The sequence below is a fragment of the Onychostruthus taczanowskii genome, unplaced genomic scaffold, assembly GCF_017590055.1.
Source record: "Onychostruthus taczanowskii isolate IOZ18803 unplaced genomic scaffold, ASM1759005v1 scaffold35, whole genome shotgun sequence".
NCBI lineage: Eukaryota > Metazoa > Chordata > Aves > Passeriformes > Passeridae > Onychostruthus > Onychostruthus taczanowskii.
Genome location: NW_024500905.1, coordinates 576,786 through 600,343, shown reverse-complemented (window position 1 = coordinate 600,343; position 23,558 = coordinate 576,786). Strand labels below are relative to the sequence as shown.

The following is a 23,558-nucleotide window of genomic DNA, read 5'->3' as shown; positions in this document are numbered from 1 at the left end:
TGCAGACAAACAAGTTTCAGTTGAGCTGTGTTGGCTGTAATACAGTTATGTTGTGTGGGAGGTTGCTAAAAAAAATGGGTTTTCTGCAGGCTTAAATGCAGATATTTCAAACAGGAACCTTATGTTTATTCTCTTGTACAATTTAATTTTCTTATTTTAGCAGCAGTGTCTCTTCTTCATAATAAAACAGAGTTGATGACATAATAAATGGCCTTTATTTCAATTTCTTTTGGCAAGTGCTAAAAGGTAGTTTATACAAGTTTATACAAGTTCAAGATACAGGATATCTGTATGAGAATTTAAGAACAAAAGGTCAGAGCAACCTACTGCAATAGGAAAAACCCTAGAAATCCTAACTTAAAGCAGCAGCAGGTTCAAACAGGCAGCAGTAGTATCTGGTTTACACATCATGGTTTATTAAAAAGCTTTAGAAAGTCTAATTTAGATTTCCATTGGTTATGCCAAGTTTAGGTTCTTTTCACTCTAACACTTAAGTAAAATGAGCTGATGAACCCATCTTTGCTTTTTAGATGTCAGTGCTGTTCTACCTGATCACAGTTCAGGATCTTTCGTAGTTTTTTTGGCAGGGTTGGTTTTTTATTTGTGTTTGTTTATGGTTTGTGAGGTTTTTGGGGGGATTCTAGGGAGGAAAGCTGGAGGTGTTTTGGGAGGTTTTTCACTGTTGTTCTGTGGGGTTTTTTTTAAATATAGGAGCATTTCATACAGGCTTAACAAGAACTAGTCCTTTTAGCACCAAACATCCATGCTTGTCTTCTGAAGCTACTGAGTAATGGCTGATCAACTTTGATGTGGAACTGCTGAAACAATCTTGCATAGCTTTTAGTGTAACAGGATGAATCAATAATACTTAAACAATACTTAAACAACAGCCTGATCCTCAGGAACTGTACAATATTATTACATTGCAGACTTGGCAAGTGACCTAACACTAAACCTTTTGTTTACCTACCCATTTCTATTTAACAGATTACAAGCTCCTCTATGATATTTCTTTGGGCATTGAGAAGAACCTGGTCTGCCACAACAAACAGCTGTGGACGAATCACAAGCATCAAGTGACAACTTATCTGCAATTCACAGCCCTCAGAAATCAGGTCAATATCACTGCCTAATGCAAGTCAGGCCATTGCTCACACTACTTGTAACAAACAAGCAACCTATATAAAAATTATTTTTCACAGAGATGAAAACAGAAGTCAAGCAAACTTCTGTCTTCAAACATGACAGCCAGCCCTCAAGAACAGAAATTAAACTATCCCACTTCTGAAGAGCAGAATGCTTTTTGCTCCCAGTACTGCAAGGAGACACCAAGAGTTTTTATAGCAAGAACCACATATTATGAGGGCACTTTTAATGTTCTGCTTCAGGGACTAATATAGAAGATTCTATTTTTTCTGCTTCATTCAAATGAGAATGTGTCATGGTTGAGGATAAAGGGTTCTGTTCCTTGACAACCAGGGAGTGGTGGTAAGCACGGACAGGAAACCAAAGTCTTGACACTTCCTTGGAAGTTCTTTGAAATGCTTCAGAGAATAAAACAAAGAGAGAAAAAAAAAATATATCCTAAGCAAAGCATTATTCTTTTCAAGGCTAAACAAATGTTTAATGGACAAGGAACCTCCTCCTGCTCTTCCACCCAGTCTACTCAAGTACTGGGAATTCTCTTTCCCCTAAAACAGGTTAATGGGGCCATCAGATAGCTGGAGCACCTGATTTAAAGTGAATACAATCCTCTCAGCTATGCAATCCCATAAGACTGTGTGACAGGGAATTTGAATTCTGCCTCCTCACCATCCTCTATCCAGCCCCTCAATAATCAGGTAGTTAAGGGGCAAGAGCCATCACATAGTTCAGGAATGCAAAAGACACACACAAATGCTGGGAAGGAAGGATGCAATACTTGTAAGCTCAAACAAATTCAATTACTATTTTGATGATAAATAAAGCAAAAAGAATAGTTCCAAGAGGGAATGCATTTTTTTTTAAAGTAAAAATTCTACATCCTTGCCTTTCACAGCGTTACAATATTCCGATATTGTTCCCCAAACTGACAAGAATTATCAGTTAACAGCATTTTATAATCTACTTTCATATTTAAAATCACACATGACACCAAGATAACACAAGCTTAACGACCGAGATAATATTAGCATAAAGCAATTCAATACCCTGTATCTCTGCCAAAGCAGTTAACTACACCTCTATGTATAATGTTACACATTTATTCCCTTGAAGACAGCTTACATGTGTATTTCCAAGTCTAATGTGTAGGAAAAGAACAAAACGCTAATTTCCATGCTTCACAAAGTAAATGGAGCCAGCAGCAATAGCTCAGAAGCTGTAACTGGACAAAAATGCACGTCCCAACCTACCCAGAGTGTAAGAGCGTGCTCCTGGGGCACACTCCCTCTCTGACACTCACGCACTGCACTGACATTTCAGAAGGAAGAAAAGTGCAGGTACCCATTCAGACTCCCTGCAGGAGCAGCTGTAAGAGTAACTGCCAGCACATGCTTCCAACCATGTGCAGTGCTAAAAGGGGCGACTGGAGGAACCTGGTGTCCAGCACTTTCAATCCATTACTAGCTAAGTATCCAAAAACAGCTGTCACAGATACAAACCAGCCAACTTCAGCAGGTACAGTATCGTTACAACTAGAGTCTTCAACTTTTAAAAACTATGATTCATCCAAGAAATCTTATCATGAACATGTAGGAGTGAACATTTTTTGGTTTGGGGTTCTTTTTTCCAAAATTGTAAAGCTAAAGCCCAAGTAATACTGATTTTAATGACTGCAACAAGCATGCAGAGCCTCTAATCTAAAAACCAGCTTGGCGTACATAGTCTTTCACATGAGAAAGGATTTTGTTCCTTCATTTTGTAGCCCTCAATAGAATTCAGAGAAGGATCAGCATCTCTTTTTGATGATCACAACCTGAGAAAGCATACCATATGCCAGTAGTTCTTAATACACTTGCACATTTTACACTCCCATGACGGCTTCTAAGAAGTCTGTGAAATTCACAACTTCAGCTTTTTTTATCTAAATTGTCTGCAACAGACATGCAATATGAAATTAAGGCTTGTAACTCTAGGAGTGCTATTAACTTAATAAAATCCAGATTACAAGTGAATAGCCAGCTAGGTATTTCAAAGCCATTTATAAGCACCAAACTGTAAACTGAGACACCCAGCAAAACCACCTAACCAAGATAAGCACAAACATTCCAATTACAGCATGAAGTAACAAGCAATTTCCCCCCAAGAGAAAAGCACTATGCCAACACTTCACATACAATGAGAATTGACTGTTCCCAAATGTTGACAAGTATAATTAACCTTCCAACCCCTGTCTTTGGCCTTGAACATTAAACCTGAATTCATCTTGAAAACCAATTAAAATGCTAAGCAGTCTGTCTACTTTGGGACTGGAGAATAGCATTCAATCAAAAAAAAAAAAAAAAAGCATAGCACAATTGTCTCCTTAGAAACCTTCAAGGACCTGTTAGCTGTTTTAGTAAATAAATAAATCACATTTTAACAAGAACTGAAAAATTCTTCAATTCTTCATAAAGATACTGAAACATTGAAGGTTTATGAAGGAAAAATTGAACGCTTAACAGAAAAAATAGCCACAGAGAAAAAAGATAAAGATTACTTAGGTGGGCTATGAAGTTTGATTTTGCCTTTTCATGTTATCTTTAACAACAGATATTAATTGTACAGTACAGTTCCCATTCAAAGAGCTTAACTTCTCTCTCATTCATTCTGCCTTTTAGATTGCCTACTGACAAGGAAATCTACTTATAATTTATGTCACCCCACCCTGCTTTTTTTATGTTTGACGTTTTGAAATTAGCAGAACTGGACAGGCAGAAGGAGCTAGAATTCTCATTTTTCTTTTTAACTTCTTCTTTCCTACATCATAGATATTTCCTCTTACAAAAAAAACATCATGCCTACTTGCTATGAAATTTAGATGTGTGTGACTCTGTGATCATGTTTCTTTTCATAACTTTACTTGTTCAACAGAAGGAAAACCAGATAAACTGATTTCTGATTCTCTTGTGAATCTGAGATGAGTACCATTTTATAGTTACTACTCAGTTTTAATATCAAAATTTTGTTTCCAGTGATAATATTCCAGTGTTATATTTTAGAAAAACTTCATTCACTATTGGAGTTCAGAGTGGTATTAATTATTGTTTCTTCCCCATTTTTAGAATTTATTTTAAAATATACACAATATATCTGCTTAACAGGCATCTGTTCCAGTATTTCAACAAGCTTAAATTAGCTCCTCAGTTTGAAAATAGGTCCTTTATGAAGTGGCAGAAAGTCATAATCATCTTCATGTCATATTTCATGCCTTATAACTTCCAAGGAGCTCTCTCGATGCTGTTCAGTTACCCTTGACAGTGCTGTAGATGGCAGTATTTCACAGAGCTCACCTCCCTGACCTGCGCCTAAGGACTGCATCACCACTCTAAGGGTGCTTCAACAATCTTCAGTTCAGGCATTTCCACAACATAGCACACACGGTAACAAAGCATGCAAACTGCTTTAATTTGAAAAAGCAACCTTCTCAGATGCCTAAATAACTGTACCATAATGCCGGTCAAACAAAAATGTTAAGTTACTGCAGGTGAGATCATCCTTAAAACAGCGATCCACAATAAACTGTTCCCATGTATGGGATTTGAGTATGCTCAGACATTTTGTTTCAGATTACCACAAGAAAAATCAAGTTTTCCATAGTAACCTCATATTCTGACTAAAAAGTGCTGTTCTAGTGCATGTGTACATCTGGATTGTCTGCATGTGTACATCTGGATTGTCTGCACTTTCACTTGAAATTGAGGCACTTTCAGAAAATAATTGCCTGCACAGAAAACATCTCAGTTTCACACTAAGATATAGGTCTAGTCTGTCAGCAACACACTTTCCATGCAGAACCCCCCCAAAGCAGTCACTTTTGTCTGGAAGCTGAATGTTCACATCATGGCACGAGCTTCACGGCACGAGCTTCACAGGAATGATCTACCACTCATTCCTGAAAAACATAAGTAACACGAATCCAAGTATATATACTGCTTCAATTTCCAACCCCCTCTCTTCCTAAAATTTTAGCAGGAGTTAAAAAAAGCAAAGTATGCTATAACCCATTGCTACAACTCTTATGTCTTCTGCCAGAAGCAGACTAAAGGGCAAACTGTGCAAATCCCATGCCACCATCATGATTTCTACCCATTTCATTGTGGGTAGAAAAATGACTCCATCACTAGCAAGTCAGTAGCTTTAGAACCACCTCAACAGCAATTTCAAAGCTCCCCCAGATAAAATCCATCTCCTAGCTGTCAGCCTCATTATGCATCTCAAGCAAAGTACACAACACTAGCTCCCAGGACACCGAGCATGCCAGCTTGTCTTTGTAATGCTCACAAATCAGAACCCATAGGAGTCTAGCATTTCTATTCCTTATAAGGAAGGACAGCCTGCTGAAGATCAAAATTACTGTCTTTGCTACTCAGCAAAACATTTGCTGGGAACCAGAAGATGCATGAGACACCAGAAACAGTGATGATGAAGGAGAAGCAGAAGCCAAGACACCTATGTCATCCTCATTAACTCAGGAAACAAAGTCCAAGGCTGTAATGGAGAGCAGACTGATACCACTGCATTCCACCAAGAGTATCAGCAGTAGGGCTCCTACAAGTGCTGGTCAGAGCAAATAAACTTATGCTGATAACAACCTGCCTGGACTCAGTATTGGGAGGAGCAGTGTTACTAATTTTGCTTTATAGCTTACGCTTGCAGTAATTTGTTTGAGCAGGGAGGAGACATTGGCATAGGCACCTGAACTGCAGCTTCTCCCACACTGTTACAATAGCATGATCTTTGCAAGGTAAGCAGCAAAGTCTGCCATGCATGGGATTCAAGTAGAGACATTTAAAATTTCACAACTGCAAACTATTCATGCATCATGCAAGCTTCCATCAGTGAATATCTGTATTTTTCTGCAGAGAAAGTAAAGCAAAGCACAAGAACAGAGAAGAACGCTGCTAGATTTCTGAATTGCTAAGACAGGCAGGACAGCAGCAAAAAAGAAGAAAAAATAAATATGATGCTGTATGTTTAAATGAGAGAGGTGCATCAGGCTAAAGATACAACTTTTATGGACATAGAGTAAAGCTGGGATGGAGAAAAGATGTTGAGAAGAGTCAGACAATTATAACCAAAACAGTTAATGACACAGGACCATCACCTAAAAGAGGACTACAGCAAGACAAATATGGAGATAAATGTAATTTTTTTTAAATCACAGAAAAAATTTCAAGCAAACATGACCCTGCAACAGGATGGCAACTAAGGCTGCCAGGGTTCAAGCAGCCTTTTGTTCAACACTGATAGCAACAGCAGCATTGTGTCACAAGAAGAGGACAGATGCTAAGCAGAATTGGAAAATTGTACCTATTATACCTGTAAGTGGTAATAAAAAGCCTCATCATTTCTTCTCCCTCACCACTCAACTCTTGGGACCCTTGACACTGGAGAAGGGAGTGAGGATTCAGTGAGAGCTTTCAGACTGAAAGGTAAAACCCTGATAACATATGCACATCTGCCTTCACTCAGGTCCTTTTCTAAGACTTCACATGAAACTTGTTTAGCAATTACTTTTCGTTCCTCCACAATTTCCCCTGTCTGGGCTGCCCTGCTGCAGAACACGCTGTGCAGATTGCAGGTGGTCAGCTATAGCAAGTTACAAGTCATTAAAACACCATCTGCTCCCTGACAAAACCAGCAACAACAAATGAAAAAAACGCCAAAAATCCCCCACATCCTTTTCTTCCTTCCCTCCATCCAAAAGGTGACAGGCAGAGGTGCAAAATCAAACACCATCTCTATGAAGGCACTAAACTACATTCAGAAAATTATTTTATGAGCCAAGAGCTTGCTTCCACAACATTTCCCCCAACACCTTCAAGCCAAATGAATCATAACAGATGCTACTCATTTGGCAAGAAAGACAACCCAAGCTTCTTAAAATCTGCATTTGTAAGATAGAAATATCTACTAAGCAAGCAGTTTATGTTTTGATCACTTACAATAAACTAACAGTCAAAAAACCCCAACCAAACCACACCACCGAAAAAACACCTAACTGTTTAAATGAAATTGTTAGCTAACACTGGAAATTAATCATTTTTTTAAACCCACAGAAATGTCTACAAAATGCTGCAATGAATCACAGTTCAAATTTACATGCAATACTGCAGACATGTTTCAGCCATCACTTTTGAACGCTATGCATTGAATTGAACACCAGGTCTCTCTCTCTCTCTAATTTTCCTTTCCTCTTACCAGGCTGCCAGCACAAATGTTTCAGCCATCACTTTTGAACGCTATGCATTGAATTGAACACCAGGTCTCTCCCTCTCTAATTTTCCTTTCCTCTTACCGGGCTGCCAGCACATATGCCTTCTTAAATATTGAATTTACAAAAGGTCGACTGCCAGACAATATTCCACATACAGAATTAAAAGGAAAAACAAATTAAAACTCATTGTCTTTAGTTCTTAAGAACAATACACAGTGAAGTTACACTTAAGACTGTTTTCTTAAAATGCAACAAGACTTAGCTTCCTGAAGTTTAAAATTAAACCCAAAAGAGCCAGCGGTTTGAGAAACCTGAGCCTCCTGTTGCTACACTGCAATACCAAGTGTCCACATTGATACAGAAATATTGCTGGTTTCTTCTTCCAAAAGCAGACTAAGCCATCTAATTTTTCTGCTGGATCTTCATCAGCCTGATCCATAATATACTGCTGCAAGTTCTGATGAAGAAGACACGAAGATAAGATTTTTAACTGTTCTCAGCATGAGAAATGTCATGCTGGTAATTATTTCAGATGCATAATGAATTCTTGTACCTGCAATAAGAGGAAAAAATAGTCCTCAAATTATTATCCAGAATAATTAAGGAACAGAGTTCAGAAATAAATCCATGTAAGGAAACAAAGGATGAAAATGCAGGAAGACAGGAAAAGCTATATCTGCAATATATTTGTCAGAGATTCCTACTGGCAAATATTTAATCTATATAGGATGTAAAGATAAATAATTTATTCTCTTTTTGAATGAAAGACTACAGGTGATACTTGGAAGCATTCACAGAATATAGCAACTGAAACAGGACAGCTCAATGCTGACTTTTGTCTTATTCTGTTCATGCCTCAATTCCATCTATGCTGCTAATATGGCAGTTAATAAGAGGGTATTTCAGTATATTTACATTAACAGATAACACAAGTCCTGTTCATAAGTAGGTTTTATTACAAAAACAATCAATCATAGAGGAAAGTGACTTAAGATAAGCAAAAAACCCCAGTTTTCTTCATTTCATAAAGAAGGAAGAAATACAATTGGATAATTGACAAAATAAACAGCTAAAATGTGTATTGAAGTTCTTTTCTGGTCAATTAGTAACAAAAAGTAAATATTGATACTCAATAAATGGTACAACATGCAGTCATTGATTTGTTACACTTGAAAAATCACCACCACCTACCAGATATTTAATCTTATTTTTGACATAAATCAAGCTCTGTTTAGGAAGAAAGTAGAAATTAACAATAAGATATACAAGGAAACTTTAAAAGTCTACATGAAGAGGGATATATATATATATATAAATATATATATATGGCTATTTATAAGCCAAAACCAGGGGAAAGTCCAAAAGCTTGTCTTAATTCAACAAGGTCTCTGAACACCAAAGTAGCACAACTTGTAACATGATCTGACAGTGACCAGAGCAGAGGTCTTCCACAAATTTAAAAAGAAAGCAAAGCAAAACCACCAAAAACCACACCTTCTACCACAGGCCTCATTTCCTTACACCAGTTCTTAGTTTAGTTAAGAAGAAAATATATTTCCCTGCTCCAAGCTGACAGCCAAACAGAGTTGATGACACTGAAAAAAACTGACTATTGAGCTTCAAAGAGAAATATTCTTGTTAGTGCAAGGAGAGGAATATTGAGCAGTATTCTTTGAAGCACTGACAGTAAGTGGTTATAGTTAATATTTAATTAAAGTAGCTGCCATGGTACAGATCCATCTGTACACTCAGGTTTATTTCTCGCCCGTTTCTCCTTTACTTTATAGGGCAGCTCATTGCTCACTGCGTTCTACCTTGATCAGAATCTATAAGCCTTCTGCTCAGTGCTCCTTTGCCTTAGCAGACTTTTTTTTTTTTTTAATCAAAGGAGAACAATTTTCATGAAGGAAGAATATTTATTCTTGTTGATCATTTCAGAATTGTGTCTTAAAAATTCTGCTTATGCTCAGTAATTTTGTGAGCTATTTAAACAGATGGAATTGTCATTTCAGTAGGAGAAATGCTTTCTCCTTGCCAGGCCTCAAATCCATGCTTTCCTCTGATGATTTTCTTTCCCAGGTATTGTAATGTAGCTGTTTGCATTAAGGTTTATCCTGACCATTTTCAAGGCAGCACAGGTTTGTAACAGATAACTACAATCCTGTTTGCAAGCTTGAATCAAGGTACTGTTTTTAAAAACAGCAAGCAGTGAATCTTTATAGGTATCTTAGTGTGGGGTCCTTAATTCTGTGTACAAAACAAGATCCAAATGTTAACTTATTGCCTCTCTGCACAATCAAAGACTACATATTCATTACTGATGAGAAATTACAGAATTGTGATTTCAGCAGAGGAAATCTGTATTGTAACATAAATCTTCCAGCCTCTGAGAGATCATAACAGACATCCCAGCAAGACCTTTAGTGTTAGAATTGTAACTTTTCATGTATTGTGCAGATTCAATTCGTATTTTTTTTGGCACTAATTGAAGCGGAGATACCTTCAAAGTCTGCAATTTCCATCATACAGGTAAGCAAACTTGCTTTAGTGACCTATACCAAAACTTCTTTCTTTTCTAAAGGAGTCTGCAAATAAAATGAAGGGCTGCAGGTCACAGCTGTTGCGTTAGGCTGAAGACCCAGCTGGGAGCCCTGCACTGAGAACTGCCAGCTCGCAGTTTACAGGAGGTTATCTCCTTCTAATGTATTGCTAGGACACTCTTACCTATGCAAATATATACATGCACACATGCAAATTATATTCTACAGGTTCAGCAAGTCTGTAGCAAAGCCGATTCTAGATAGGCCCTGTGTCACATCTAGAGAGCACACACCACTCTCTAAGTCACACGGCAGTGTATCACTTCAGGAAAAGAAAAAAATAAACCCTCCTGCAGCTAGCAGTCCTCCAGAGTGTCTGATCTATCTGGAGAGAATATAAGGGTATTGCCATGGCCTCTTCTAAAACTATGATCTCCTGAAAAACAGCTAAAGCCACAGTTAGTCAGATGGTGCCTAGAGCTACAAGAAATCAGACAGAAAATTCCCTTCAGCCCTTTAATGGTCATTTTGTAGGAGGCCAAGGCAGAAGACAGATGGTAAGTATCCAGTGAAATTGGAACAGATAATGTAGCTGGAACTGCAGATGAAGTAGACAGGCCATATCTCACATGAAAAAGCAGCAATCCCAGGTGTCTTTTCCTCAATAAAGGTAACAGAAAGAGGCCCTCACCATCCTACTTAGACAAAAATAGAAGAGAAGCATAAAGGCCACCTCAACACTGGCAGAGCAGCTGCTATTAGGTTAGGAAAGTGATGCAAGTGGTCTTCACTCACAAGAGATAGTCCTCCATTAGTAACATGCACATAACATCCACTTTGTTAGACATCAGCTACAAAAGCATGGCCATTAATTATTAATTAATCCTATCTGCTACTTCAGGTAACAACTTAAGTATTCTTAAATCCTCCTCCTTTCCCTGTGCATATTACCATAACTTCAGTGATATTGCCTGAATTGGAAAAGTGTATTACCAGGGACAAAAATCAGAAGCCAATTCAGCATTGTAAGGTTCCCCCATAAGAAATGGAAAGAGGAGCACAGCAGATTTCTTACTCAGAAAATCAATCATGATCAGCCACCCAGAGAGCTGGAAAATATGCAAGTCTAAAATCTAATACTGATATGGAAATTTCTCATTGTAGACCTTGTCCTTTGGCCATCCAATACGAGACCTAAATGATTTCTCCAGTTGCTGAGACCTCTCTTTTTGTCTCCCAAAGTGGAACGAGGGCATTAAAAATAAGGAGCATTAAGAGAAGAGAGAATGTTTGCATTATCTTCTGCTGCAGCATAGTCAGTTACTCAACTGTACAGTCATACTAGCAATATTTAACATGTTTTGCAAAATTATATTGTCTGGCATACTATACCCAGAATAAATGTGTGGTAGCTGTACATAGTACATGTAACAAATCCACTGAGATGAGTCGAAGCCAAATTTCCCCTCCATTTGGCCCAGGTTTACAGTGCAGGCTATTAACCAAGTTTAGCTGGTGTACATCTCCCTGAGCCAATATTGTTCAGAAGAACAAGCTACTATTAGAAACGATGAATTGACACTGAGCTGATGCCAGTTTGTGGGCCAAGTCTACAGAACTTTTTCTTTGTATTTTTCCCTTCCAATCACACTAGCTGTTATTTGACATCTTCAACAAATAATTTTTAAGATTTTTTGTATTAACTCTGTATCTAGACAAAATTTGTTTCCTCTAGACTTGGATTAACACATTCATAATTACTCAAACACTCCTTGGTAAAAGGAGCAATAGCTCCTTAGAATGTTCTTTAGGGGCAATATAAGTACCACTTCCAAGTCTTGTCATTTTTATCTTGTTAATGTTTCAACTTAGACCCACTCCTCTATTTCTGAAACTGGTGTACTAGAACAATTAACACTTCCTTTAGGTACCAATCTGATTTCTTTAGCTACTTTATTCCATATTTATGCATGGACTATGCATTAATAAAATCATCACGTTTCAAGTACTTAAAACATATATCTTTGTTTTAAAGTTACTCCATCTTCTAATCTTGAGTGTCCAATAGTCCCTCAAAAAGTACAGTACACAAGATGTGGAAAATGACAACACTAGCATTAGTCATATTAGAATATTCAACTTCTACCAAAAAAATTAAATTATACATCCACCTATCAGTGGAAAAAGAGCACTTGGTTGACTTCACAGGTACTCTTCACCTGAAAGGCGAAAGGTCTGAAACAAAGCAGTTCCGGGGGTTTGCACCATCTCCACCCAGCATCTCCACTCCTACAATTTACATCTAATTTGCTCCCAGTTGTAACTCTGTGGAGCCAGTGTTCAGCACCCAACTGCAGTTTCTTGTTCAGCAGCCATGGTGTAGGTGGCAAGGAATCAGCACGACTGACATATTCTACACAGGAAGCACAAAGATTATCTGTGCCTGTCTACAAAGCAGGAGATGCACCAATGGTAAACTGCCTAAGAACAAATAAATGCCTCTATCAAGAAGATGAGCTGCCTCATTTCCATATGAAATGGAAAATTCCATATTGAACCCCCCCACAAGTGAGGGTGGGGATGAGGGAAAAGAAAAAGCTAAGTGGTTCACTCTTAAAAGTCAGACCCAAGTAACACAGACTGCATTATATGCATTGCCATAGGATCTCTGTTTAGACCAAACATTTTCCTTGCATTATGTAGTAAATTGCACTACTCTAAATGGAGATCTAAACTGGCTCAGTTCCGTTCAGAGACACAAATAAACTTGTTCTTGTGATTGCCTTCCACTGGAAAAAGTACTGAAAGAAATATCACAAGAGCTCTGATTACATCTAAAGCCTTCTAACAGAGCTCTTATGAGACAAAGGTGAAGTCATGCAAGGAAAGAGACTGGTGACCTTCTACAGCCATGTTAAATATTTGTTATGTATTGTGAGTTTCAGACTGAAACTCTAGCACGTTTCAGTCCTTCTCTTAGACTAGTTCTCCAGTGAGGAACAATAGGAAACCCACTCTCCTGGTTTGGTGCTGCTGTATGTGAGTCCCAGAGCTGAGACACAACAAACTGCACTTTATGCAGACCCACTGCTTTAATTCCCAAACAATATCCTAGCTATCTCTTCTGTGCTAAAGAACAATATTTGACTAACACAGCACAAAGGTTCACAAGTTGTGCCAAAACCTCCACTGCAAATAAACTGCCTCCTCTTCTCCTGGCAGCGCCAGCATCCCACCACACAAAGAACAAACCTCCCACCCTACCCACTCCACCACCCCTCCCCACGCACATCGCAGGGCTCTCGGGCAGCACCTCTGAGATGAGACTGGAAGGAACAGCTTGCACAGGGAGTGGCAAACTTGGGATTTATTCCAAAAGCTTCATGTGGCTGTGAACAGTAATTTTCCCTAACTCCAGTCATACACTCTGCAGCATTTTCATGCCATGCAGAAACAAACCACGATATGGCCTATTTTAAAGAAAAAACAGTAATCCATAAGGAGCTATTTACATCAGAACTAAATATGCAAGAATAAAGAAAAAATATGATATTTAGTACTGAAAAGAGTTTATATCTGTCACCATGTATCCCCATACCAAGTGATCTTTTCTACTACACTGCAACCAGACTAGGAAAAACTACTGTTTCAAGTTTCTCAATGTGGTGCCATTTAAGAAGTATCTACTCACATATTTACAGCATTAACAGAATTTTTAAAACCTGCAAAGACTGCAAGACCATAAAATATTAATATATTAACTAAAAAATTAGATCAATGCAATATTGAAACAAATGCCACCCATCTTTTACCTAATAAAAGTATTCACTTTGCCCATAAAGGGTGCTTTTTACTACATGTCTTAGAAGTAATTAGAAAAAAATCTACATGAAATTTCAAGCAAATGAACTTGCTGTGTACCTAGCCAAGTGTTTCATGAATCTTAATACATGACATTTCACCTTTAGAATAAAGGCCGGAATCTTTCATAATTCATGAACTTGACACCAACTAAATCTATAATTTACCTTCACAAATCTTGATCAACAATATGGCTCTCTTTTTAAGTATCACCCTCCAGTTGTAAGTAATAAATTATCTTTACTCTCCAAATCATCTGTAACAAATACAACATCTAAAGAACATTTTTGAGGAAAAATATGCCAGTCACTGAGACGTGGCCCTCTCAGGTAGTTAGAAAAAGACCTACTGTACATGAGACAAAGCCAGCTTTGGAATGAAGCTTCTGCTACTTGAAGAGTCATGTAAACCATTCATGGGTGTTATTCATTACTCTGAGGTGGAATGAAAGGTGAAAATTATCCCTTAATTTATTAAGTCTTGGGAATGCTTAGGAACAGATAAATAATACTCAAGCCACAGTCAAGGACCCAACTCTGTTTACTAGACCACCTGCTTAAAGAATATCAGCTTTAAACATGTGAATTCTAAAAAATCCCACTTATTTTCTCACGTGTAATTCCTTACATAGCTAAAACTGTCAACCAAAAAAGTCTCTCTACAATACATGTTTCTTTAAGTTAAGCAAGAACGCTCAAATTTTTTTTCCACATGTTTAAATGACCAGTATTATACCTGCACTTCCAAGTCCAAGCCTATCCAAAAGAAACTCACCATTCTTTTGAAATAACCTTCAAAATACCATGGCTTCTGTTTGCAGGCAAGAAAAAGATAACTCTGGAAGGAAACATGCTGGTTTCCTTATCTCAACTCAGTAGTCATATTAACAGCTTCTGCAGTACTGCAACACAAACACTGGGTGACAGGATTAATGCACTGGCAAACGGCTGAACATACAGATAGCACATGAACTAGCTCAAGCTTAGATGCAATGAGAACCCTTTCAAATGGATGAATGAATGGTTAAATGAAAAAAAAAAGGAAGATCAGATACACACATTCCCATATGGTGTCAAAGTCACTGTAACCTTAAGAACTTCTTGAGAGACAGATGTAGCATTTTTAGTGGATAAGTGCTGTACCCCGTGCTGAAGGAACAAGCTGAGATAAAATCTCATATCCACAATTAAGAGTGTGAAGAAAATTAGGTTTATTTATTCCTCTCCTAGCACCAGAAGTCCAAGCTATTTCCTCAAAGTGAAAATCTTACTTCCCAAATGCCTCCTACCATCTGTCAAACAGTTTTAGCTGTTGTCAAGAAGCTTCTTATGCTACTATACCCGTTACATCTGCAACAGATTTCCTTCTTGTAGAGTACAGATGGGATTAAACACTGTTTTATAACAAATATAGCAAAATACTGCTCCAGATTTCAACTGTGTGCAATCCAGAACCAGTTACTCTGAATAAAACACTTTTAACATATCTGCTACTAATCAGTGGCCTATTATGAGCACTGTTTCCCAGACTTCACTTGCTGCATTTATAGAGTTCAACACTCTATACAGGGCTTCCTTTCAAAAGCCAATGTCAGCCCTCACAACATCAAGCTCCACCATGGTCTGAAATTACCAAAATGAGACAAATCACCAGAAAAGCATGCAATTTGCTGTTCCCATAAGCTGGACAAGCATATGTTTTAAGACAAAGCTACACAGCTGTTTCTACTGCATCTAAACTGGTGGGAGTTTCTTAGGCAGAGAAACTGCCTCCTTTGTTAGAAGCTAATTTATAAAAACATACCCAAATCAATGCAGATTCTTTAAGTCCAAGGTCCAAATTAGTCCACAAGGCAGCAACAATAGATCTCTCTACTACTTGTCAATACCATTAAGTATTTTTCCAAGTCAATAACAAATCTTTTCTAGTTTTTGGTTACTAGACCTTCTAGCACCTACAAAACTTGCACAAGTCACACTTGTCTCAATATTCACACATTCTCAAGAGAAGCAAGAGCCCTACAAAGCCCTTCACATTGCTCCAGCTTTAAACTCAGAGCATGATTCTCCACTTTGTATTAGTGGGAGAGGTGTAGGCGGCAAACAGAAGGAAGGGAACTATTTACCAGCTGAAGTTAAACACAGAGGATATCAACTTTACCCAAAAGACAAGAGAACAGCAAAAGAATCACTCAAGCAAAATTCAGAGATGGTCCTCTAAAATGAATCAAAGCATTGGGAAAAACATTTTTGGTCGCTGTCAGGTTTTTGGTTGAACTGGTTTTTTTCAAATGAAACAAAATTTTCAAATGACAAAGATTGTGCCCATCATTTCTTCTGCCTTAAACAAGATTTACTTCTGAACTGTATTACCATCAACCACCTGTTCTAATAGAAGATGATTATAACTGCTGTCTAACAAACCAGAAAAGATTAACTAATTCAACATCATTATGATCACATCAGAATACTGAGAGGGGGGGAAAAAGAAAACTACACAGTAAATGCAGTTCACTCAGGAAATAATCTAAAGGATGATTAAAAATACTGCTTAGAAGCAGTATTTTTAACTTCCACACCAATTCACCAAAACAGCCTAGGCAACGAACTACACTGCTTCACCCTTCCTGTGAAAACAGTGACTACACAAACAACTCCCTCAAAAAGCTTTCTGCCACTGCTCCTCCGCTTCCCAACTGTACATCTGCTGTAGAAGCAAGATCTTCATTAACAGCATAGTCTACTATGAAACACAATTTACCTGACCAAGATGTTCACATCACAGTTCAGAGGATAGGATCGCCAACGTCTGTGTTTATACTACTATAATTACGTTGCATAGACTGAGAAAAACCCACATGTGTTGGGAACAAGACTATGTTGTTTTCCACGGCTATCGCTATTTCTTCACTGAAGGTCTTTTTTTGTTTTTGTTTTCCCTCATTATTCTACATTTTGTTGAACAATAAAAACTGCTCTTCTGTGTTTAATCATAAATTTGAGTAATGTAGAGTTTGACACGTTCGTTAAAAAGAAACAAACAGAACTAAAACAAACCACATTGCTTGGCCCATTAGGAAGTTTTAAGTATATGACATTAAGTAAATTCTCCAACAAATTTATTTTCTGTTCTGAAGCAGAAGACCAAGAGACTAAGAGATAAGTTTTCTGACAGACAGCCTAAAGCAAGAGGAACTACACAGCACAGGAAGGGAGAAGGGAGAAAAGGCCCTTAGAAAACTCTGCTGCATGCTTCAGGAAACAGAATTTGTGGGAAATGCAGTGGGGAAGCAGGTGGTAAAGCAGTAATCAGTGAAGAGATGAAAGCCTAATAATTGACTCAACACAGTTCATTAAAGCTTGGCTGAGTGTTCTATGCAAAGACTTACTGGACAGAGAGGAGGCTGGGACACAACTTCACAGAATACAAAGTATGCATAGCTTTTTACTAGGTAGTTGCACAACCATTTATTTGAAAGTATAACAGCAGACCAGACAAAAGAAAATGCTAAGTGCTGCATCGTCACCTTAGCCCCTTCTCAATCACATCAACAGAATTTAAGAAAAGGCAATCTAAAAATGAGCCATCTTAAATAAACATCCCTTCCCCCAAATTATTCTCCTTTCATTTACGCATCTTATTTCTCTTTGGAGCAAAACCTGAGATAATGCAGCAAGAACAATTAAAAGAACAGGACCATTGAAGTCTGACTTTCTGTCCCAGTTCAGTTCCCTATAAAAAGTGCATGAGTCTGCAACATCATAATTCCTCCTTCTATTACAAAAGTTAACAAACGTCAACAAGCGTTTATAGAACACAGTTTGAGGTACTCTGGGGTTTACACATGCAGCAGAGATATAAGCTGGATAGACCTTTACCAAAAAGTCATTTTTAAACTAATTTGACAAAGCAGCATGTTTAAAAGTTATTCTTTTCCCTGACCCATGATTAAAGTAGAAAAAGGATTATGTCTTGAGAGGTCTAAGCTACATCAGCCTCGAAGTATTTGGTTTACTTAGAACATGAGTTTTAGAGTATTTTCCAAACTAAATGATTCTAAGACCTCCACAACTCTAGAATAGAAAAAATGAAAACAAAGAGGAGCCAAAGGGTCCACAAGTGACCACAATCACACATCTCTTTTTCCCCCAACTAGTTTCAATTCTGAAGCAGACAAATCAAATCAGCAGCTGGAAAGGAGGGCTCTACAGTCAGGTTTTGGAAAGCTGTATAATCAGAAAGCAAACCGCAAAGCTCAGGAGCTTTGACTAAAAACTAGCACTTACCTGAAACAACAAATTACCGCAGAAGTTTGCAGGGAATTCCAAAACACAACAGCACAGAGAAAACTTCACCAGTCCCTTCTACAGTTACTTGGTAGCCAACAATGCAACTATGTTCTTCTCATATTTTCCGCATCATTGAAAACCAGAACTGTATCAACTCCAAACTCTCATTCAACAGACCTGACAAAGACAAGTGGGAAGCCCTGCTCTTTACACGGTTCTGCGGCTGCCCATTATGCCCACTGTAGACTAACAACTCGGTACTAACTCCTGTCTTTTCCAAACTTCAAAACTGAGGTTGATAATTAACGAGCATTAGCAGGGTCCCGACTGCACTAACACTTTACAGATCAAACAGATTTATATTTCTTATGATTAAGTCGAAATGATTGAAGTTATGAAAGCCGCCAGATGAAAATCAACTCTTTTTAAAAGGTATCCTGATCCCAGTCCCAAGAACTCTGTTTTGGACAGTGCAGCACAAAACACGTTAGAAACAGTGACACACTGAACTGATGGCTTTCCTCCTTTCAGGAGACGAATTCAACAGCGCGCTGCTGTAACACACAGTTTGCGAACACCACTATTTCAGCAACGGTGTGAACCTCATCTGAACGATCACCGCGTTCGTTGAGCAAGACGCCCTTGGAGCCCAGTTTCTTTAGGAAACGAGCCATTTGCAAGGCCTGCTAACAGAGATGCAGAAGCGCGGCTGGCAGCGCCCCGGGACCGGGGACAGTAACTAGGCTTCGCTCCCCAGGGCACGGCGGCAGCGCAAGCTTATTTTCCCGGTGCGGGGGGAAGGAGGTTACGGGCAGTAACGGCAGCTACGTTTTAACTGCTTTAACGCCGCCGCTTCCAACGGCGGCTTGCCGGCGGTGGGCCCGGGGTGCACTCGCGGCATTGCCACAGCCGGCCCGTGGCTGCGGAGCCCCCGGCCGCGGTGCCCGGCTCCGCGGGGCCGTGCTGGCGGCCCGACACCGCACCGAGCGGCCGCAGCCCGCTCAGCCTCGCCCGCGGGACCCCGCCGAGCCCTCCGGGCTCCCAGCAGCACCCACCGGGCCCGGCGCTACCGGAGACTCCCGGGGCTCCCAGCAAGCCCCTCCCGCCCGGCAGCCGGGGGAGGAGGCACGCACGGCAGCGCGGCCCCGGCGGGGAACCGGGTGGCACCGTGGCACACGCCCCCCGCCTGCCGTCCGCAGCCGCGGTCGCTGCGGCGCTACCCCGGAGCCACCGCTGCCCTCACCTCTGCCCGCAGCACGTCCGGCGGGAGGCGCGGAGGGGAGCCCGGCCTGGGCGGGCGGGCAGGACCCCTCCTCTGCAGGCGCGGGCTGCGCTGCCCCGCGCGGCACAGAGCGCTCCCGCTGCTGCCGCCGCGGCCCCGCCCGGTCGCCGCCTGATCCGCTCATCCGCCGCGGCGGGAGGCGCGCGCGCAGGCCCGGGAGGCGGCCAAGGAAATCCCGTCTGTGCGGGGCTGGGCACCGCTGGGAACCGCCGCAGCCCGGGAATGGGCCCGGGAGGCGCCGAAAGAAATCCCGTCTGTGCGGGGCTGGGCACCGCTGGGAACCGCCGCAGCCCGGGAATGGGCCCGGGAGGCGCCGAAAGAAATCCCGTCTGTGCGGGGCTGGGCCGCCGCTGGGAACGCGGGCCGCGCAGCGTGCGGGAAAAGCACGGGCTCGCGTGGCACGCCGGCGCTTAACATCCCCCAGCCTGGTGTTGCGGGATAACTTAGGCAGCGGAAAAGTAGGAACAATGGAAATAAAATGCGCTCTGAAGCATGCCCGAAAAACTTGCAAGACGTAGTCTCAGATTAAAATCACAACGGGAAAGCCGCATAGTTTTTTTCCTTTTTTTTTTTTTTTTAATCACCTCAAAATATGACTTCTCGGAATAATAAAATCAGTTAGGTTGGAAAAGACCTCCGAGGTCATCGAATCCAACCTGTGACCCAACACCACCATGTCAATTAGACCATGGCACTAAGTGCCACATCCAGTCTTTTCTTAAACACCTTCTCGGCCAGCCCACTTCCATGTTTAATCACCCTTTCTATGGAGAAATCCTTCCTAATGTCCAACTTAAACCTTTCCTGCTGCAGCTTAAGGCTGTGTCCTTTCGTCTTGTTGCTGGCTGCCTGGGAGGAGAGACTGACCCTCACCTGGCTACATTCTCCTTTCAGGGAGATAGAGACAGCAATCATGTTACCTCCTCTTCTAGCACTTTTAAACACATCCTTGGTAATAAGAACCACCATGAGCAGCTTACATATATTACTGTATTTCTAGTAACATCAGCATGTACCTCACGTTGTTATCACCTGCCAGTTGACAGTGCTGAACACAGATGCTAAATGCAGAGCACCTTCACTTACTTCAAGGGAAGGTACTGTCAGTGCATTCAGAAGATATCTGGCACTTTCAGCACTGACCCCCAACGAATGACGCAGAAAAGTTGACACTTTGAATTAATGTTTCCAACTCCAGAAATAAATCTTTTTGCTCCATCCAATTTTCATAAAATCATCTGCTGTATCTCAATTATGCAGCAGTGTGACTAGGAGTCCATTATCTTGGGCTAATGTTCCACTCACAATCTTTTCATTCTGTTTCTTGGAACCAGAATTAATTAAAAGGCTGACTATTCTTCCCTCAGTACTTTTTAATGCTTCTGTAGAAAGATATGTATATATTCCTGGCTGTGGAAGATGGCTTTGTCTTCTCAGCAATGAGTTATAAAATGTTGAATAATACAGAGAACATATCTAATGATGAAAACAAAATTGAAGTTTCTTTGTACAAAGCTTTTTATAATTAAACAATACTTCTTCCAAAGGAGGGCTCTGGAATGAGATAATTCACTCTGACAAGAGCCACTCACCCAGCCTTTCTTACTGTGCAGCTTTAATTCACAAGGGTGGTTGCAGTCTACAGAACAGAGTGAGCCTAGCTTTGGGAAGCAGTCCTGCGCATGTGTGCAGTTCATGACTCATTTATGTCTTGCCTTGTGACACAGCAGTGATTTCAAAGCTATTTTCAAGGACACCGTATTTCACACTTTAGCACTTCAGGAGCTCCACAAAAAACGTAGAATTCTTCAAGTCAGGCTAAACACTCATGGATGGGTCACAGTTTCAGATATACAAAGTATGTGATATCAGGCTGTTGTGTGCAGCTGAGTGAGTATGCCAGGTGAATCCACACTATGCTTGTTACTTCTCCTGGAGGGCACTGGTAAACTCTTGTTACTTATTCCTCAAAGTGCTTTCCTGGCTTTATAGAGTTCTTATATTCTTGCCTGAGACAGAAGTGGGAGGCTGGCAGCACACCAGAGTAGCAAGAGTTTGTGCAGAACTCAAGCCTCTCCTCACAGGGCTTACGCTGAGTAATAGGCATGCTGATGCTTTCATGGGTTGCACAATGCTGAATTATGCCTCGTATATTTTTCATTAAAGGATCTCTTACAGGGAAAATGGAGGTGAAATGCCCTTGAAGTATCACAGCTTCAGATCTGAGGACACAGAGAACTAATGAGTAGCAGGAATTGTACCTCACTCCTTAGGATTGTCAGGTGGAGAAAATACTTAACTATCACCACAAATACAGAGAATCATAGATGGTTTGGGTTGGAAGGGACCTTTAAAGGTCATCTAGTCCAAACTCCCTCCCAAGTGCAGGGATACTTCCACCTAGACCAGGCTGCTCACAGCCCCATCCAACATGGTCTTGAATGCTTACAGGGATGAGGCATCAGCCACCTCTCCAGACAACCTGTTCCAGTCTTTTACCACCCTTCATTGTAAGGGATTTCTTTCTTATATCTCGTCTGATTCTGCCCTCATTCAGTTTAAATCCATTCCCCTTCATCCTATCACCACACACTCTTATAAAAAGTCTTTTCCCTGCTTTCTTGTTGGTCCCCATTTAGGTACTGGAAGGTGCCATAAGATCCCCTGAGCCTTCTCTTCCCCATACTGAGCAGCCCCAACTCTCACAGCCTCATAGGAGATGTGCTCCATGCCTCTAATCCTCTTCATGGCCTTCCTCTGGATTTTTTTCAGCAGATCCAGATCCTTCTTATGCTGCAGATCCCAGAGCTGGGTGCTCTGGACTAGGAAAAACATTTGCCTGCCCTGTATACATCTGTGACCAGGAACAAAAACATGAAGCCCACAGCTAGCAGAATAATATAATTATCTAATTTTTTTTTTCCTGTAGAAACACTAGAATTACCAAGCTTGATAATAGGAGGATCAGAAAAAGGATGTGAAAACTGCTCCATGAAAGGGGAGAAGCTGCTTTCCATCTTTGATATAGGCTTTTACTTAGGGCATATTTCCAAGCCATTTAAAATAGCGGGGATTCAAGTAACTTAAAGGAGGATCTGATGTTTGAGGTTGTTAGGGAATAGCAAGGACAGGACTGTTCCCAAAGGGAAATGTGAGTGGGGAGCCAAAATTGATAACATACCTGTCAGGGCAGGTACCTCACCATCCAGGACCTGCTCTCCCATTCAGTAGAGACAGACAAACCTGAGACAGTCACCGTCAGCCCGAAGTCCACATCATAAGGCAACATCATACTGAAGAGAGAAATGCAAGGTGAAGCCACCAGTAAAACCCCTTAGTTGTGTTTAGGATGAGGTCCAGCAACCACCACGGCAACAAGACCAGGCTGACTTCAAGTCAGACCAGAGGCTGAAGCTTGAATCAAGACATATCTCATGTATCTCACAGACTGAATACTGTTCTAACACAGCTCAAGCAAGGAGCAAGGGCCCTGGGCTGTGCTTAAATAGAGCTCTTAGGCCTATGGGTATAAGTAGAACTGCAGATGAGGCTGCTCAGAGCCATTAAGACTCATTAGTGCACTCAGGACCACAAAGAGTTCATCTGGTCCCTTTTTTCCTTACAGAATAAAATTTGCAATAATATATTGAAGCAAGCTTTTCACCTCTGCTACCCACAGCTGCTCCTTTCTGACTCAGCTCTTGTGAAAGGAGGGGTGAAATGGTGACAGAAGAGCTGTGTGCTAGACATGAAGCTGAGCCGCAGGAAGAACAACTTCCACCTGGAGTGTGGGAGCTTCTGGCAGTGCTGCCATCTCAAGGTTCTTTCCCAAGAGCATCTGTTCTCAGAAAACAAGATAAAATACTTCAGAGTTGAAGGTGAGCAACAAAAAGGCAGAGTGTTTTGTTTTGTGGTTGTGCATATCTTTGATTATGATATGCACGTGATTAGGGCTGGTAGATGCTATAAGAACACAAACAAGCTCTGTTTAAAAAGAAGATAAGAAAATGTGCATTATTCTTAGATAACCTGCTTGCAGAGTCCCTAGAGGATATTCATTGTAATCCTGCTGGGTGTTGTCTTATTATCTAGTGTTAACACACACCACATGGGGCTTTACTGGTAGAGAAAAACAAAGACTAAAAGCAACAGCAGCGTCTGAAGTAAAGTGAGAATTCTGCAGTCCT

The 23,558-nt window shown here is 40.5% G+C and overlaps 1 protein-coding gene across 6 annotated transcripts in view; it reads right to left on the bottom strand.

Annotated features, from left to right (window-relative positions):
* Positions 1-19,474, bottom strand: part of OSBPL8 (oxysterol binding protein like 8) — a 78,244-nt gene extending 58,770 nt beyond the window's left edge. For 5 of the 6 annotated variants that reach the window (XM_041411252.1, XM_041411262.1, XM_041411263.1 and 2 more), the window contains exon 1: positions 19,333-19,474. The gene's annotated coding sequence lies outside the window, so the exon portion shown is untranslated. Of the gene's footprint in view, positions 1-18,086; positions 18,267-19,332 lie in introns of all 6 variants that reach the window. The other variant, XM_041411253.1, reaches the window with a different exon arrangement.
* Between the last annotated feature and the right edge of the window lie 4,084 nt (positions 19,475-23,558).